Source organism: Giraffa tippelskirchi, chromosome 2 (genome assembly GCF_054371585.1).
Source record: "Giraffa tippelskirchi isolate mGirTip1 chromosome 2, T2T-mGirTip1v1.2.pri, whole genome shotgun sequence".
Lineage (NCBI taxonomy): Eukaryota > Metazoa > Chordata > Mammalia > Artiodactyla > Giraffidae > Giraffa > Giraffa tippelskirchi.
Window position 1 is genome coordinate 54,940,366 of NC_137276.1, and position 18,544 is coordinate 54,958,909.

The window sequence follows — 18,544 nt, forward strand, 5'->3', positions numbered from 1 at the left end:
TGGCACTTAAAATGCTGCCTTTCACTAGATGATGGGAGAATTTATTTTTTATCTTGTTTTTTCACTTTTTACTCTTTATTTTTGTAATAACTATTATTGAAGTATATAGTTGATTTACAGTGTGTTCATTTCTGCTGAAGAGCGAAGTAATTCAGTAATACACACACACACACACACATATATATATATACACATATTATATATTTATAATATTCTTTTCCATTATGGTTTATCATAGGATATTGAAAGTAGTTCTCTGTGCTGTACAGTAGGACCTTGTTTTTTATCCATTCTGTATGTAAAAGCTTACATCTGCTAATCTCAATCTCCCACTCCATTTCTCTCCCAACCTCCTCCCCTTTGGCAACTACCAGTCTGTTCTCCATGTCTGTGAGTCTATTTCTATTTCACAGATAGGTTAATCTGTGTCATATATTAGATCCTACATACAAGTGATAGCATATGGTATTTGTCTTTTTCTTTCTGACTTCCTTCACTTAGTATAGTCTCTAGTTGCTGCAAATGGCATTATTCATTTTTTATGGCTGAGTAATATTTCATTGTATATATGTACCACATCTTCTTTATCCATTTGTCTGTTTACAGACATTTGGGTTGTTTCCATGCCTTTGCTGTAGTAGGTAGTGCTGCTATGAACATAGGGGTACATCTATCTTTTCAAATTATAGTTTTGTCTTGATACATGCCCAGGAATGGGATCCAGATCATAAGGTAATTGTGTTTTTACTTTTCTGAGGACGCTCCATACTGTTTTTCATGGTGGCTGTACAAACTAACATTCTCATCAACAATATTAAGGATTCTGTTTTCTCCACACCTTCTCCAGCATTTTTATTTGTAGACTTTTTAATGATGGCCATTATGACCACTGTGACGGTAGTACCGCATTGTAGCTTTGATTTGCATTTGTCTGATAATTAGCAATGTTGAGTATATTTTCATGTGCTTATTGGCCATCTGTATTCCTTCTTTGGATAAATGTCTATTTAGGTCTTCTGCCATTTTTCAATTGGGTTGTTAATTTTTTTGTCGTTATGGTTATGAGCTGTTTGCATGCTTTGGAAATTAAGCCCTTGTCAGTTGCATCATTTGCAAATGATTTTCTTCCACTTGGCAGGTTGTCTTTTCATTTTGTTTATGGTTTCCTTTGCTGTACAAAACTTGTAAGTTTGATTAGGTCCCATTTGTTTATTTTTGTTTTTATTTCTATTGCCTTGAAAGACAAGACATATCCTTGTCAGGGCATATATCTATGTCCTCTTCACTTACTTTCTCTGAATGTTAACATGTTCCATCTTAACATCTTGTACATTTATCAAAACTAAGAAATTAACATGTGCATGATACTATTAAATTACACATTTTATTCAGGTTTCTCCATTTTCTTTCTTTTTTTTTTTTCACTAGTGTCTTTTTAGTTCCAAAATCCAGTCTAGGACACCTGCTGTATTAATTTTCTATGACTACCATAACCAAGTATTGTAAACTGAGTGGTGTGAACAGCAGAAATTTGTTTCCTCAGAATTCTGGAGGCTAGAAGTCCAAGATCAAGGTGTTGACAGTTGATTGCTCCTGAGGCTTCTTTTCTTGACTTGAGGATGGCCATCTTCTCCCTCTGTCATCACGTGGTCGTTCCTCTGTGTGTGTCTGTGTCATAAACTCTTCTCCAAAGGGTTCCAATTTTATTGGACTTGGTCTCACCTTAATGACCTCATTGAATCTTAATTAGGACTTTAAAGATTCCATCACAAAAACCAGTCACATTCTGAGTGTTAGGACATCAACATATGAATTTTGTGGGGACACAATTAAACCTCAAATGCTATGTTTTATTTCATTATTTTATTTCCTTAATCTCATCTAATATGCAACAGCTTCTTAATATTTTTCGTTGAAATTTTTGAAGGGCATTGGCCAAAGTACATACAATATACAAACTATCCCTAAATATATATGTCTTTGATATTTTCCCATAATCACACTGGGACCATTTGTCTCTGGAAAGAATATTACAGAGGTGACCAGTTTGCCTGAGACAGAGTGATTTCTTGGTATGTTGGGTTTTGTTTGTAAAACTGGGATTGTCATGGGCAGACTTACAGTCTGAGGGCTGCAATGAGCTGTTACAACGTAGAGTAGGATGCAAGTTTGCATTTAATCTCAGATATCCCGATTCTGAAAGTGTAGTAGCCATTTGTGACATAAAAATGTTCTCAAGTGACTAAGACTATTCTTAAGAGTCTCATTCCCTTCACACACAGTCACCCTTCTGTTGTCCCACTCTCTCTGTCTCTCTCTTAATTCTTACATTTTCTTCCCCTTCTTACAAAACTGTTCTCCTTCATCCCAAGATATCCTTTCAAAACTAAAAATTTGGTTTATTATTCAGAAAAATTTATCCCTCCCCTGAAACTTGCCTTGTTACATTCAAAGAGAATATGTGGGCAAATAAGGATGATCGAGTAATTTCAGTTCCATCTGAATAGAGGGTTATAAACAAAGGCATCCACTGAGGAAGGTAGAAAGCAAAGAAGAGAATTACAGGGACAGAAAGAAAGGCTCATACATGTAAAGGCTACAGATATTTGTATATGTTTATATTCAATATGTGTTTATATATCTCTGTATGAGTATGTCAATATATTTAGAAGGCAAGGGAGAAGTAGAGAGAATGGTCTTAGTTTCAGGCCTCACTTTGACACTTACATAGTCTGGCAAGTCATGAACTATTTTTGAACCTTACTTTCTTTATCTGTATAGTGGGTATAACAATATCTCCTTTATAGGATTATAGCAAATATTGAATATTGGTATATATTAGCTATTAATTATATAATGCATAAAGTATAAGACATTCTTATAATATACATTTTTATTTTTAAAATCTTTATTTGTGAAAAAACTATAACCAAAACCATCCCATATCATCACTTCCCAGAGTCAAGGAGAAGTCCATGCACAGTAATTCCTCAGTGCTTTTCTTCCCTGGTTTGTATCATACATGAAGTAATGCTGTGGGTCAGATACATGAAAGCATGAGAAAGGCCTAGGCTTTGGTCCTCTGAAATTCCCATTCCTTCTTATTACTTGATTTCATGTAGAATGTTACATCGGATCTGGGAGTTTCCATAGCACTGACCCTCACAAAGGTGCTCTCTGTTGACCTCAGATGATGTACTGGACACCCAGGCTAAGAGCTGAACATTCATTGACATCCAGCAGCTTTCATTTGACTGATCCTGACTCCTATAGGGTACTCTGCTGCCTCCATGCACCCACAAAATCCTGCCTGCCTTCTAATTTGAGAACATTTTCTCAGATTGCATCCTCTCCCTCCACCATCAAAGCTTTCAACATCTGCCCACCATCCCCTGAAAAGTCATCCCAGTCCCTTCAGAGGACAGGATTCTGAAAATTCTATTCAAGGGAAAAAGGAAGTCTGGATCTCAAAAACAAAATGCCTGATGTTCTCTTACCAGGTGACTTTCACTTGCTATAAACACATATTTTGCTGATGAGTTTATAACAGCTCCCCCCAAGGCGAAACAAATTAATTAACCTATGAATAATTTGCCCCCTTCTTTTAGTACTGTTATAAAGTAGGTATTTAATAAACTTTCAGTAACTATTTCTTCCCAACTTTTGTTTACAAAGAATATCTGGAACCGTATCTGCTTTCTCTGAAAACTGAGTAATGAGAAGATTCTTAGGAAAGAAAAAAAATTCTCCCTATACATCCATTTGTATAAACAAGTTTTTAGTCACCTTAATGGTTCTGATGGCAGTAATTAATGCAGTCACTTAAGGTGATCTTTTATTTAAAAGACTTCTCATTTCCATTCAAATTTACCACCATTCTAACACAGAGTTGAAACAATTTTCCTGTTTTGGAATCCATCTTAGTGGAAATACTCAAAGGAGATTATTGACTTAACACACTGTTAATTCCCAGGTAGTTGAGATGCTATCTGAGTTGGGAACTATGAAAGGAATAGTAGGGACAAGCACAGGATTTAGAAAGTTTCAATACCAATCCCATCTCTGATTTAACTCCTGACTTCTCTTCAAAGGTTCACTTACCTATTTGGCAGTAGCTTCCTTGGCCTTCTTTATCTTCTGTGAACTGCTAAAGCCTTTTACTAGCTAAGAAATTTTGTGGACGTAATTCCCCCCTGCCTGGAATGTTGCATCCACTCTACCTCACATGGCTAAAGCATGTGTGGACTTATATATGTCCTCCTGAGAGAGGACTTTCATAACCATCTTCTTAAGTGCGTGCCAAACCACCCCTGCTCTGTGCCATCATGGTCCATTCATATCCTTCATGACACTTGTCAACACCCACACACATTTACACACACATTTGTTTATTATTATTATTTTTTTGTCTCAGAAAATTACTATAAGCAGTGAAGATTTGGGATGATTTCTATTTTATTAACCAATGTTACCAAATTGTTGAAGGAATAAATGTTGGTTACAATTTAAAAGATCATCATATAATTTTGCAAAGCATCAGTTGTTTAGAACAATAAGGAAGGAATCTGAAATTTTGTTCCTCAATATTTATTACCCATATCACAACAGTCAGCTCTCTTACACAGATTATCATCACTTCAGACTTATCCTGGCTCAGAAGACAGCCATGCATTCTAGCTCCAGGGAGTATGGTATTGAAAGCACAATTTGAGTTATAAATTAAAACCAACTATTTCCAATCTAAAATTGATTTCTAGTATCTGAAACAGCAAAGATGCCTAATATTTATGGAGTAATTCTCTGAAATTAAAAATTTGAAAACATTTTAAAATGGATATATTCTGAGATAGATATACAGATTACAGCCCCACTATCAAATATATAATAATGATTTTAGAGAATGAAAAGTTGTTGTTGAATTCTCCTAAGATCATAAATCATTAACCTTTAGATTCATAGAGTTGGAAAGGACTTTAAAGATTATTAGAGATAAAGCATGAGAAATCTCACTATAAATGTAAAATACTAAACGAATCATTTTTTTCCCAGTCTGTGCAATTGTTATCACACACCCCAATCCAGCCATCGTCTCGCACCAGTGTTAGTTCCCATTGTCCTTTCATCATGAACTCTATTCTTACCACCTTGAAACAGTTTTCTACACCAGAGCCCAAGTCATCTTTTTAAAGAAAATCTGAACAGACTCCCCCTCTTCTTGACTCTCTTAAGTGCATCACTGCACTTTAGTTAAAATCAAAACTCCATACCCAGTCTTAGACCCAATATGACCTGGCTTAGGCAGCCTGTTCTCTGTGATCATCGCCTTGCGCTCATCCTGCCTAACTCTGTTGCTGACACTCTGACCTCTCTGCTCCTGCTCCAACTTGCTAACCTGTCTCCCACCCCAGATCCTCACATTTGTGGTTTCTTCTACTTGCATCATCCTTGTCCAGGTCTTTGGGTGACTCCTTTTCAGTACTCAGTCCTATTTGGATACATGCAGAATCATCTCAAAGGTGTTTTTCCAGTTACCCAATCTAAAATAGCTCCCTCCCCTCCTTTCCCACTCATCCACTCCTTATTCCCTTAGGTTTTTAAACCACAAGCTGAGTTTAGATTATTTAATTTCTTATTTGTTGTCTTCACAGAACTCTAGCTCAAGAAAAGTAAGGACCTTGTCTGTTTGGTTTGCCACTGTGTGTCACGCTTTTAGAACAGCTCTCACACAGAGTAAGCATTTGGGCATGCCGAGTCGCTTCAGTCGTGTCTGACTGTTTGTGACCCCATGGGCTGTAGCCCGCCAGGCTCCTCTGTCCATGGGGCTTCTCCAGGCAAGAATACTGGAGAGGGTTGCCATGCCCGCCTCCAGAAGATTTTCCTAACCCAGCGATCAAACTCGCCTCTTTCCATCTCCTGCATTAGCAGGCGGGTTCTTTACCGCTAGCACCACCTGGGAAGCCCAGCAAGCGCTTAACAGATGTCTAAGAAAGGGAGGGCGGAAAAGGAGGTAGAAAACACATAAATGTGTGTACATGTGGAGGACGTCTGCGTGGAGAATTATCTCACCCGCTCTGTCCACCCAGTCTCTCTACAAAGGGAAGACTTGGTCACCACTGTTTTCAAGGGGAAAATGAGTGAGCTCACAGGATGAGGCAGTGTTTTCCTCACCACACAGAAAACACCGTAGTTGGCAGGATGAGGTTTTATCTCTCATGTTACATGGGCTCTGTTGCTTAACAATTGACTCCCTCTTTGCTTTCTCTGTAATCAGACATCATGTTATCAAAGGACATAAATACACATTTTACCTTTGCTCCGAGGAGCAATAATTTTTAATGTCATTTTATTAATGACAAACAAAATTCTGCAAACCAGTTCAGTATCATCTGTGATTTAAATCTTTGAACCAACCTAAATCCATTCTGAGAAAATATTACAGAATATTGAAAGCTTACACTGCTCTTTCTCTGCCAGAGGCCAACAGTTTTCATGGATGATTTGACGCTGGGAGCTATCTGTCAAGTTTTAAATAACGGAAAAATATGCATCCGCTTCCTGAGACGGAAAGTGACAGACAAAGAAGTTGCCATTTGCCCCCAGGTTTAAGGGAAATGAGAGAGAAATTGTTACAGTGACTTGGTGCTGTTGAGCAAATACATCTAATCTCTGGAAAATAGGAAGCCTCGGGGGAGAATATAATAATATTGCCCTGCTTATTTTTGCCTCCTCCACAACAAACACTCAATTATGATGCAGAGAAGTGGGACAGAAGCCCCAGTTAATCAAACCAAAGCGGCATGCCCAAAACTAAAAGGCAAATCCAGTCAAAGAAAACACCATAAAACAATGTACTAATTAGGACTGTAAGGATAGGAGGCAAAGTCGTTACTTTTTACAAAATACTGAATTGGGTTTCATAAATTAGACTGTTGAAAGTTATTTTTAACATCTTCTGAATATAACAGTAAAACATTATCCACTATAAAAATATAACATGTTGAAAATTGTATAAAATTCTCAACATCTTACCACACAGATATAACCATTCTTAATATTTTAATATTTCCTTCCAATAGCTTATATTGAGAACATTTTCTAAAGCAATCAATATTCTCTGAAAGCACAGTATTTAATAATTCAATATTGTCCATTTACTATTATAATTTAATTAAGCTTTCTCCATAGCTGCATTTTGGGCTATCTTTCAATTGCTTTTATTTTTGTTATAGTCATGTATGTATGCATATATGTAGGAAGAATATAGGAAGAAACACTGGGTATATAAATTTATTATTTGTTATAAAATTATAATTCAGTTTCATCCAATAACTAATTCACTGTAATACTGGGAAAAACATTTGAGAGTATTTCAACTTCATAGGATTTAATAGAATTTCATCATTATATATATCATGATTTGTTTGACCATTTGACTTTATTATTTCCTATTTTAAATAAAGGCTCTAGTAAACATTCTTATATATAAACCCTCAAATAATTATCTGTATATAACTTCTATTATGAAATATTTCAGTCATAAAAGCTATCACATACACATTGCCATTCTTTCTGTCTGTCTGTGTTTGTGGGTGGGTGGATGGTTATGCAGATATTCATGTTCTGTCCATTAGCTCTTATTTCCATTTTATTTTGTCCTCACTGAAGTATCACGTTTTGTCATTTTATTCACTGCTACCTTCTAGAATACTACCTAGTAAAAGGTAGACATGCAGTTAAGATTTGTTGAAATAATCAGTTAATATTTGGGTGTTTTCTTCTTTTAAGAGCTCTTTATTTAAACTTTCATAACATATACCATAAATACTATTCTAATTTCATCATATACTTTATATTTTTATAAATATCCATTTAAAATTTTATTCTGTATATATAATCCAATTTGGGGTTTCCTCTTTGCTTTCATTCCTGGAAAATTCTTGGCCAACTACATTTCTTGTAGGTATTTCATGGTTTTATCTATTACATGTAACTATTTCATTAGTATTTTATTATAGTATGTTGTATGAGGTAAGAACCTATATTTCCCTTTTTTAAAGTAGCCAGTTTTCTAGCAACATTTCTTGAACAAAGTGAATTTGTAATGTAAAATGTCCTTAATTTCTATTCATTTTTTAAAATTATGAGTTCATGGCTGTTGATTATGTTTCTCTTCTCTCTATACCTGCATAAACACAATAGGTTTAATAATTGTACCATTATAACATCTTTGATTTTATAATAAACTGGCCCATTCTTTCCATACAGTTTATTCTTCCAAACTGCTTTGGGCTATTGTCATTCATGTATTCTAAAATATTCCTGCTATGTTTTTATTTGATTGCATTATATTTATAAATGAAACTAGGAATTCTTGAGAAGTTTAAACTATGGAGTTTTCCCATGAAGAGAAAAATTATATTCCCATTTTATTTAAATATTCATTAATGCTATTTTATTCGATAGTTCCCTTAGATTTATTTCAAGTTAATGTATATTTACATTAATATTGCACATTGGATCATTAGCTTATTTTTCCTAGCCATATATTCTGTTTATAGGCTTGTAACTGTAGTATCATTCTGTTGATTCTTAAAATTTTTTTCTGATTCTTGTGATGTTCCTTTGCCATATTTATATCTATTTTATTTTCTTATTCTTATTGTTAGATAATGTTTATCTATGACAGCTCAGTTAATAGTAATAATAGTGAAAGAGTGGCCTTATTTTTCAAGGAAGATGAATCTAATGTTTAATTGCTGTGTCTAATATTGACCACTGATTTTTCATTGTTAAGGAAGTTTTTCCCCTTAATTAAAAAAATATTTTTTTAAGGAATATAAATTGAGTTGTATCTGATTTCTTTTCTATGATTTTTTTCATCATGATTACTAAATATGCTAATATTAAAATGAATTTGAGTTGCTGAAATAAACCTTATGCCATTATGGTAATTTTTATTATATGAGTATAATCCATTTGTAAGCATTTTATTTGGATATTTTTTGCATATGTATTTATAAATGACATTGAAAACAGCAGTTTCCCAAAGTCAGTTCTGCCAAACATTAATGAGAAGTTAAATGTACTTAGGGAGAGGAAAAGATTTTGTGATCCAAACATTTATGGAAAACGTTTTATTTTAAAATGTACATTATTTTCTAATTTTCTCAGTTGAATTATTAATTTAAAATACGTCTTTCTTGTTTAATGTTGAACTCATCTAAGGTTCTGCAGATACCACTGAGTCCAGCTTTGGCTGGTTTTAAATACTTTTTATGTCATGCTTTCTATATTCTAAATTTTATTTCACTGAAACTTTTGTTTCCTCTTTTATGCTTGTTATTTAGAAGAGTAGAATTATTTTTATTTGCTTTTTTTTAACATTTAAAAATGTTACTTTCCAACTGTTTATTTGTTCCAAAGCTTTAAAAAAAGTATCTTAGGGAGAAAGAGTAGGAAAGTAGCTTTTTGTGTTTTTTTGTTCCAATACTGTTTTTACATTGGTATTTTCTTATTTAATAATTCTTACAGTTTTCAGCTCTGCACTATTTCTTTAAACAATTTTTTTTCTTGACTTTCTTTATAATGTGTTTTCTCTTTTATTGACTCTCAGCCATTACCCTTAGTCTTTTATCTCATTTCTAACTGTAAATTTTCTTATCATTTGGTTAATTTCTAAGGTGTAACAGTAGAACAAATCTCATTTTGAAGACAGTCATGACCTCAGCCTATTAAAAGTTGTATGTTTGGCCTTTGTTTTTCCCTACAAATTGCTTCATAATGCTCCTGTTGAGATATTTGTGATTTCTCTGCCTTGACCATACAGAGGTTCCTCTCAGGCTTGTGTCTGCCCAATAATGGTTGGTGTGTGAGACAGACTGAATGAATGCTTCTCTGTTTTTTCTGTTAACCACATACACTCTACCTTAAGTCCCTTCTGGCTTCAGCAGCCACTGGATCTGGATTTAGCAGAGGGAGGTGGAGACACCCAAATTGGGACTTCCTTTATCTTGGTGTCACGTTGTATCCTGAATTGCATAAAGTATCTGGTAGGCAAACATAAACACATTTATAATGATATTTCCATGGTGTGGTGCCTTGAAGTGGATGGACAGGACAGTGCTGCCATACACTAACTCTTGCTTTGTTGAAGCAGATGACCTGAGAATCACCATTTTGTACACATTCTTCACTTGATGAGTAGAGTGGCTGTGGCCATAGCAATGTGTATGGTCCTTCTGGCCTCTTTCCTGGCACTAATGGGAATGTTTGGGATGAGATATATTTAGGATGAGAAATAGCAATTTGGCTAAATATCTGATCACTGCACTTCATATATGAGAATTTTAAACAATGCACAAAATTGGGTGCAGGTCCCATTCATTAGTTCTATGCTTTGTCCTCATTTCTAGCACTAGTTATAGCCCATCTGGGTTGGTGAATTAGCATCAGGATCATCCTCACTTAGGCTTGGAGAGTCTACCCTGTCTTGGACACTTGGACTATGAGTATCAGAAATTCTTCAAGGAATATGGTGATAGAGGTTTAGGAAATAAAAGGTGCCTCTTTAAGAACCCTGGTTGGAAATCCAGCCCTGTATAATTTGTTATCTGGGAACCTTGGGTAAGTTTCTTAATGTCTCTGTGCCTTTGTTTCCTCAACTTTTTAAAATGGGGATCTTACTCATATCTACTTCACAGGGTTATTATGAATACTAAATAAGTTAATATATGTAAGAAACCTAGTGTCAGGCATATTCTCAATTCTTTATAATGGTTTGCTTTTATTTTATGTCACTCCTCCCAGGTTCCAAAGCTGATGGCAATTTTTAAATCATCTCCACTAATACTCACTTTTTTGAGTGTGGATTGGGAGATATGAATGTAGTCACCTATATAGAGTTTTCTCTAGGGCCTATGTCTTTTTATCCAGCTGTTTATGTTAGCAAAATATTATGATTTTGATAGTTAAAACCCACCAAGGAGGCTGCTACAAAAAATAGAACTAATTCTGTGAGAGAACTCAGTATCTCTATCTATACATAGAAATATGCTAATGCCAAAAAGTTGTTAATGCATATATGAGTATGTATAATATTGAAACACTGACACAAGTCAAAGGTAGGTAAACATTTGAAACTCAGTTAAATAATATATATATGATAAATATTTAAAAATCTTTTTGAAACTATGAACGTGTTTCATCCATATAATCGCCTGTATAACCATTAAAAATGTCATGTGTAAAGATAGTTTACAAACTGAGGAAGTTATTAGAGACCATACGTGAAATCAATAAGTCAACACAAAATATTTTAAATATTAGATGCCTTCAACTTTTAAAATGACATATGGAATGTATATATTCAATTAAAAATACTGGAAGGAAATATAATCAAATATTAATAGTGGCTACCTCCTGTGGTGTTTCTTTCTTCTTATATATTTTATGTGTGAGCATGTAACAATTTTTCTAATCAAAAGTTAAAATTAAACTTCATTAAAATGATTCATTTCTTATCAGATCTAAACCAAGTACAATTATATTGATAGGTCAAATAAGAAAATAAAAATTCAAGTGATGTTAAAACTGTATATATTGGGTTGGCCAAAAACTTCATTGGAATTTTCTGTTTGTTCCATCTTACATTTTGGCCAGCCCAATAATAACCACTTCCAGGAATCAACTGAGTAATGTCTAAAATAAATTTTCAAAGTGGCCATACTAAAAGGTAGAACCATGGTGATAGTAAAAACATCAGTGGTTGCTAAGGAGTGGGAGAGAAGGAGGACAGAATAGGTATAGAACAGAGGATTTTCAGTGAAATCCTCTGTATAATAAATATGATGCTAGTGAATATGTGTCTGACTTTTTGCCATCCTTTGGACTGTAGCCCACCAGGCTCTTCAGTCCATGGAATTTTTCAGGCAAGAATACTGGAGTAGGTTGTCATTTTCTTCTCTAGGTGATCTTCCTGACCCAGGGACCAAACCCTTGTCTCCTGTGTTTCCTGCATTGCAGGCAGATTCTTTACCACTGAGCCAGATAGTGAATACATGTCATTATATATTTGTTGAAACCCATAGAATGTGCAATACCAAGAGTGAACCATAATGTAAACTGTGAAGACTGGGTGACTGTGATGTGTGCATGTAGGTTCTTCTGTTGTAAGCAATGCACTGCTCTGGTGGGGGTGTTGATGAGGGGAAAGGCTATGAATTTGCGGGGGCAGGAGGTATATGGGAAACCTCTGTACCTTTGTCTCAGTTTTGCTGTGAACCTAAAGCTGCTCTGAAAAAAAAAAAAGTAAACAGCAAAAAAAGTCATACTCATTGACGTAGCCATACAATTTCTTACAACGTATAACCAAAAAATTTATTCTTAACCAGTCAAGTTCACAAATATCCTTACTAATCTTATAAAATTTTTAGTTATAGACCTCCTTCTCCTACCAAAAAGTGCACATACTAACCTATGGACAAGCATTACTTACAATTTTGAGTATATACAGACCTATGGTACTTGTTATGGACCTACAGTTTACTTTCAAACGAAAGGAAATTATAATATATATTTTAATATCAATTGTAGAATTACTTATGGTAGTGAATGAATGGAGCAATTTAAATATCAAATAGCAACAGAATGTCTAAATAAGTCCTAATAGAACAAATTAGAATTCCTGTAGGTTTTAAATGTTTACAATGCATTACCATGGTTCAGTATGATATACTATTTTTAAGTTATAATAAACCATAGTAGAAAAATAAATCTGTGAAATATGCATATACATATATAGAAAATGAGAAGAAAATATGTAAAGACACTACTAATTTTGGTCTTAGTATAGTTGAATCCATGCCATATGATTTCCTTATTTTTCACAAATTCAGTAACATTATTTTTAAAGTAAGATAGAAAAGCAAAGCAAAGAGAAATTTATTAGTTAAATCTTTCTGTTGTATAAATATTTGTGGCATCATGTGCCTGGCTTTTCTTTTTCACTGGTGGAAAGGCATCCAGTGATGCTTATTCAGTTCTTTTAGCTGGAATGCATGGACACTGCAGGACAAATTATTTTTTTAAAAATAAAAATAATTTGCCATTTCTCACACTCTGTGCTATACAGTACTTTTCAGCTTTATTTGGATCCAAAGAAGACCACACTCTTTATATCTGCTTCAGACATTTTAATTTTCAAAATGTCTGCATCTGCCTCTCTCTGTATCTGATTCAGTAGCTTCCTCTATGTTTAGCTTAAAATGTGGGAGCATTCAGTGAAAGGTGTCAATGGGTGTTCATGGAAAATAAGGAGAGGTTAATAGATAATAATTCCTTTCTATAATTCTGCCCATTTATTTTCCATCTGATTTGTGTGCAAATTTTCATAAGCTTTGTGTTAAGTTAGAAGAAATAGCAAAGTGGACATTTCAGTATATTTAAATGTTCACATTTAAACATATGTGCAAACATTTAAATATACTAAAAGTGAAAGTGTTAGTTGCTCAGTTGTGTCCAACTCTTTGCAACCCCCATAGATTGTAGCCCCCCATTGACTGTAGCCCAGCAGGCTCCTCTGTCCATGGGATTCTCCAGGCAATAGTACTGGAGTGGGTTGCCATTTCCTTCTCCAGGGGATCTTTCCAACCCAGGGATTGAACCCCGGTCTCCCACATTGCAGGCAGATTCTTTACTGTCTGAGCCACAAGGGAATATACTAAATGGGTATAATTAATGCCCAAGAAAACTTCTAAAACATTAAATGTTATTATGCAAAGAAGAGACCATTTATGGAAAATTATGAAAAAACTTTTTGATGCAAACTATTTGACCAATATTTGTCTGTATTATTTTAACCTTAGATTTGATTTTTACTCAGTATTTTATTTGAAACCTTTACGAATATTGTAATTGGTTTCTATCTTGGTCAATTGTTTAAAGCATGATTATTTTGTTTCACTTATTGTTCTGTTCTTTTATGGAATGTATGATTTTGTCTTTCTCCCTTAAAAAAATGGAAAATACTGTTGTAAAAAACAAGTAGGTTGAAAATTTTGTTAACAATATTAGGAAAATTAAAGGGCCCTGGGTATGTCTGTATATGAAAAGATATTGGTTAAAGTCATGAACCTTATTATCACATTTGAAATGTTCCTAGTTTATTCCCCCTAGTAACACAACTCCAAAGAACAAAGCTGTATTTTTTCTATAAAATCACATCGGTCTCTCATTTTAGCTGAAAAATTCCCTGTTTAATAAAAGAGAAGTGAGATAAGAGGAACATGCAGTAAGAATCTAACCTAAGGGAATGTAAATGTCCAGTGTCATCAAAGGCTATTGAAAAGGGTCAACAGGGAAATGGTAGTCAAAGATTTCCCCACAGATGGAAACTTACGTGAAGTCAAAGATTATTATTAAATTGACTGTTAAATACATGTCTTCATTTTTAATAAGCAGTATGATTTATCTCTCTGGAAACAAAGTGCAGGTAAACTGGAACTTTCCTAGGATGTCAAGGGACATACAGCTCATATTATTTCCCATAGGCTTCACATCCCACGAAGTGGTGGACATCATTCTGAAATGTTTTCTAGGAAAAAGTCAAAGGAGACACATACATATGTGCTCCTTGAAACAAAATTATTATCACAGGCACAAAAAAGATCAGTTTTGGTAAATTTATTTTAAACAACTAAAAATATTCTGCTAGACATTTTGCATGTATTCTCTGTGTGACTTTCATCCTTTAAAATATGATTGGTCAAATATTAAGAAGAGAACTCATTTTTTATTTAGATTTAATGTATACAATCATATCCTTGAAAAAGTAAGAAAGAGCCAAGTAATTTCCTCTTGATTACCTTTAAAATATATACATTGGCTACTGGAAAATGTATAGTGATTATAAGGTAAGTTTTCCATGCTGCTATTTCTTTCAGCTTGAACAAATGTGTCTATTCTCTAGGCTTTTATTGGTACAGACAAAATTCAAAAGCAGGTTGTATAGAACAAACCTTAAAAGATAATCACTGTTTTCTTGCTATAAGTATTTCCATGAAAAGACATCTGAGTTCAAGGTCTTCCCTGTCACAGGAGTTTGTAGTTTCACATACTTGGGTGACTTATGAAGGGAAAAAAAATATAAGGAAAGGGGGTACAAAATTGAGTTTTAACACACTATATGTACTATACTGTGTACATGTGATTATTTAAGCCCTTACATTTATTTCAGAAAGAAAATTATCAATGTAAAATGTACCAAAGCTATGTGAGGGGTTTGCTGCTACTGCTAAGTCGCTTCAGTCGTGTCCGACTCTGTGCGACCCCATAGATGGCAGCCCACCAGGCTCCGCCGTCCCTGGGATTTTCCAGGCAAGAACACTGGAGTGGGTTGCCATTTCCTTCTCCAATGCATGAAAGTGAAAAGTGAAAGTGAAGTCGCTCAGTCGTGTCCGACTCTCCGCGATCCCATGGACTGCAGCCTACCAGGCTCCTCCGTCCATGGGATTCTCCAGGCAAGAGTACTGGAGTTTAACAGACCTCTAAATACATTAAAAAGCAAGTTAAAAAATGGTGGACTTTTCCCCTTCTTTTTCAATTTTGTAAACAACTACATGGAATCCATATAACTTTAAAAACCAACACAGTTTAAAGAGATATATTTTTTTTTGTTTCAAGTTTTCAAAATTCTGTATTGTTTTATAAAATACTTAGGAATTCAGATGTTGAGATCTCAATAAAAAGATACAATTATAGATGGAAAAACTGATGCTACTCAGGATGCTGTTGGAAGATGAAATAGAGACTGATTTTTCACAGTGATTACAACCAACATTATGTGTGTAAACTCTGCATTTTTATGTTCTATTGTGTCCCCCAAAGACAAGATTATTTCCAACTATAATGTGAACATAAATTCTCTGAAATTCTCCAGAGAATTTATTCACTATTAATTGGAGAGTTTATGTTAAGAAGTTTGAGATGCAAATAATTAAAAATATCAGTAAATACCTTGTGTATCCAATGAGTATGTGTCACGGCTTCTGTGAGAGGAGAACAGCTTCAAGGTCTGATGCCTTCTCTATAGAAACCTTTGTTCTGGCTTCAATAAAGGTTCACAGCTTACAGTTTCTTTTTAAAAAATCTGCAGCAAATTCTGACTTAAAAATCTGGGGCAAATTTTGATGTTCAGGCTTTGAAAGGCATGACTGAGCAACTTTCACTTGGCCATCCCTTCTTCTTTATTACTTGGCATACACAAATTTACTTTAAAAACAATCACAAGAGATTCTATTTCTCCATGGAAATTAAATGGAACATTGTAAATGTCAAATGTCTTATTTACAAGTCAATATACAGGTTCCAATAATTTTGGAGTTTCACAGCCATGATCTCTCCAAAGGGTGGTGTTGTGAAAGTCGCTCAGTTGTGTCCAACTCCTTGTGACCCTATGGACTGTACAGTCCACAGAATTCTCCAGGCCAGAATACTGGAGTGGGTAGCTGTTTCCTTTTCCAGGGGATCTTCCCCATCTGGATGGCTCAAATGGTAAGGGTTGTGTTACTAGATGACAAATAATGTAATGTCTGAGTTGGAATGACTGCATAACATTCCAACCAGTTGGAAATTAAAGATGAACTAGATCATCCTTCTCATTTGAAAATGGGATCATGGAGCTACTATTACGTATACATAAAGTAGAAGCTTTCACAATGTCATCTTCCAACATAAAGATTTTCTAGTTCCTTTTCAACAATAAGAATTATTTGCTATCACACCATTAATTCTTTCATAGGCAACAATACATGTGCAGTCAATACAGGTTTTTTATGACAAAAAGTTATTAAAGTACTAGAAGCCAAGTATGTCTCAGTCTGGTCATCTCTACTAGTGTCTTCACTGGGTAATCAGCATTAACACATAGCTTCCCCACCACCATTCTGCCCTCACCACAACTCTTCACTAGAGTACAGTGGGTACTAGACATCAAAGACGCCTGCTTAGGCACCTTTGAGAGAACTAAGTAGTTAAAATCGTAAAAAATATATTTGAGCTTATACATTATAGGGAGAGTAATCATATATACCCATAGTTTATTCTTCATTTCTAAGAGATAATCTAGCAGACATTTTACTCCAGGGTCTTTTGAATTTTTTCCAACTCAAGGAAATTTCTGCTTATCCAAGAGGAAGAACCAGAAAAGGCCTGTATTACCTAAACATTGCCAAGTTGGCTGATTTCTAAAGGTTTTTATTTCATTGGCATTCCATGAGGCAATCACTTTAATGTCTGTCAAATGAAACAAAAATAAAGCTACCAAAATAATCAAACACCTAAATGTAATACATGTGTATTTTAAACATACATATATGCGTATATATGTATGTGTGTAGTCACAGTAGGAAACAGATTATTGTGAGAGAGTGATGTTGATCTTAAGGAATGAATTTCTTCTTTTACCCTCACTATTTCTTTAAAAGGGAAAGAAAGAATAAAAGAGGAAGAGATAAAGCTTATTTAAAGGCCTCATTTCCCATGACATTGGGATGCATTTAAAATTGAGAACAGCTCAGAAACATTGTGATGGTCTTTCTTGGACGAAGACTGAATTTGTGTGGACTAAAATACAAACATAGTATAGACATGCCATCATTTAATAACACTGTACTAAATCTATACAATTGAATAATAATTTAAAAAGTATTCTTTATATATAAAATGTTTCCTGGATACCAAAAGCTCAAATAAAAACCCCACCCCTCCTGCTGCGTTCCTAGGTATACTATGTACTCAGTTGGTAAATGTTTCACAGCACTTGTCTAAGGGAAATATTTTCTGGTTTACAGGGTTGGAATTAGAGGAATCACCATTTCTCCCCCGCCCCTCACTCAGGGAGTCATGGTTTCCTGTAGCACCATACTGCAAGGTAAGTGTGAGTGACTGCTGCATACATCAAGCATATTCTGGTGGACAGCTGGTTACTGAAAGCCTTAGAAGCCCCACTCAAATCGTACCTGTCAGTCAGTCCAGAAGCCAGTGGTCATTCTCTGGAAGTCTGCCTGGCCCTTCTGTTCTCTGTTTGGTATGTCTGCTATGTTATGATCAAAGCAAGTTAATTGTGGAGTCCTGAAAAACTGCACCATTTCTCCTCCAGAGGACCTGGCTATTGCTATTTGGAGATAATGTAAATCATTGGGGATTTTATCAATCTACAAATATTTAGTCCTTCACCCCTAGCAAGGTAGATATTGGACAAGAGTGTAAACCATAGAACACTTAATGTACACAAGAAAATCAGAGAAAATTTAGATGCCAATTTTCCAACATAATTTCCACTATTTCTCATTAGCATAAAATTGTTCATATATTTTAAACAGCATTCTATAGAAGTCACTGGCAAATCAGAATAACATACACTTTATATAAAATAAGACATTAGGAAATGATTCAGAGTGAAAAAGTAATGAGTGACATTCATTCTCCAATAAATAATGAATTGCAACTTATTCAATTACCAAATCTCCAAATATCTACCCTCATAAGA

At 34.6% G+C, this 18,544-nt stretch overlaps 1 long non-coding RNA gene across 1 annotated transcript in view; it reads left to right on the forward strand.

The window, feature by feature from the left end:
• Positions 1 to 18,544, forward strand: part of LOC145535150 (uncharacterized) — a 472,362-nt gene that overhangs the window by 392,618 nt on the left and 61,200 nt on the right. Inside the window, exon 10 of the long non-coding RNA XR_014075314.1 lies at positions 17,847 to 17,926. This is a non-coding gene — a long non-coding RNA (uncharacterized LOC145535150). The remainder of the gene's footprint in view (positions 1 to 17,846; positions 17,927 to 18,544) is intronic.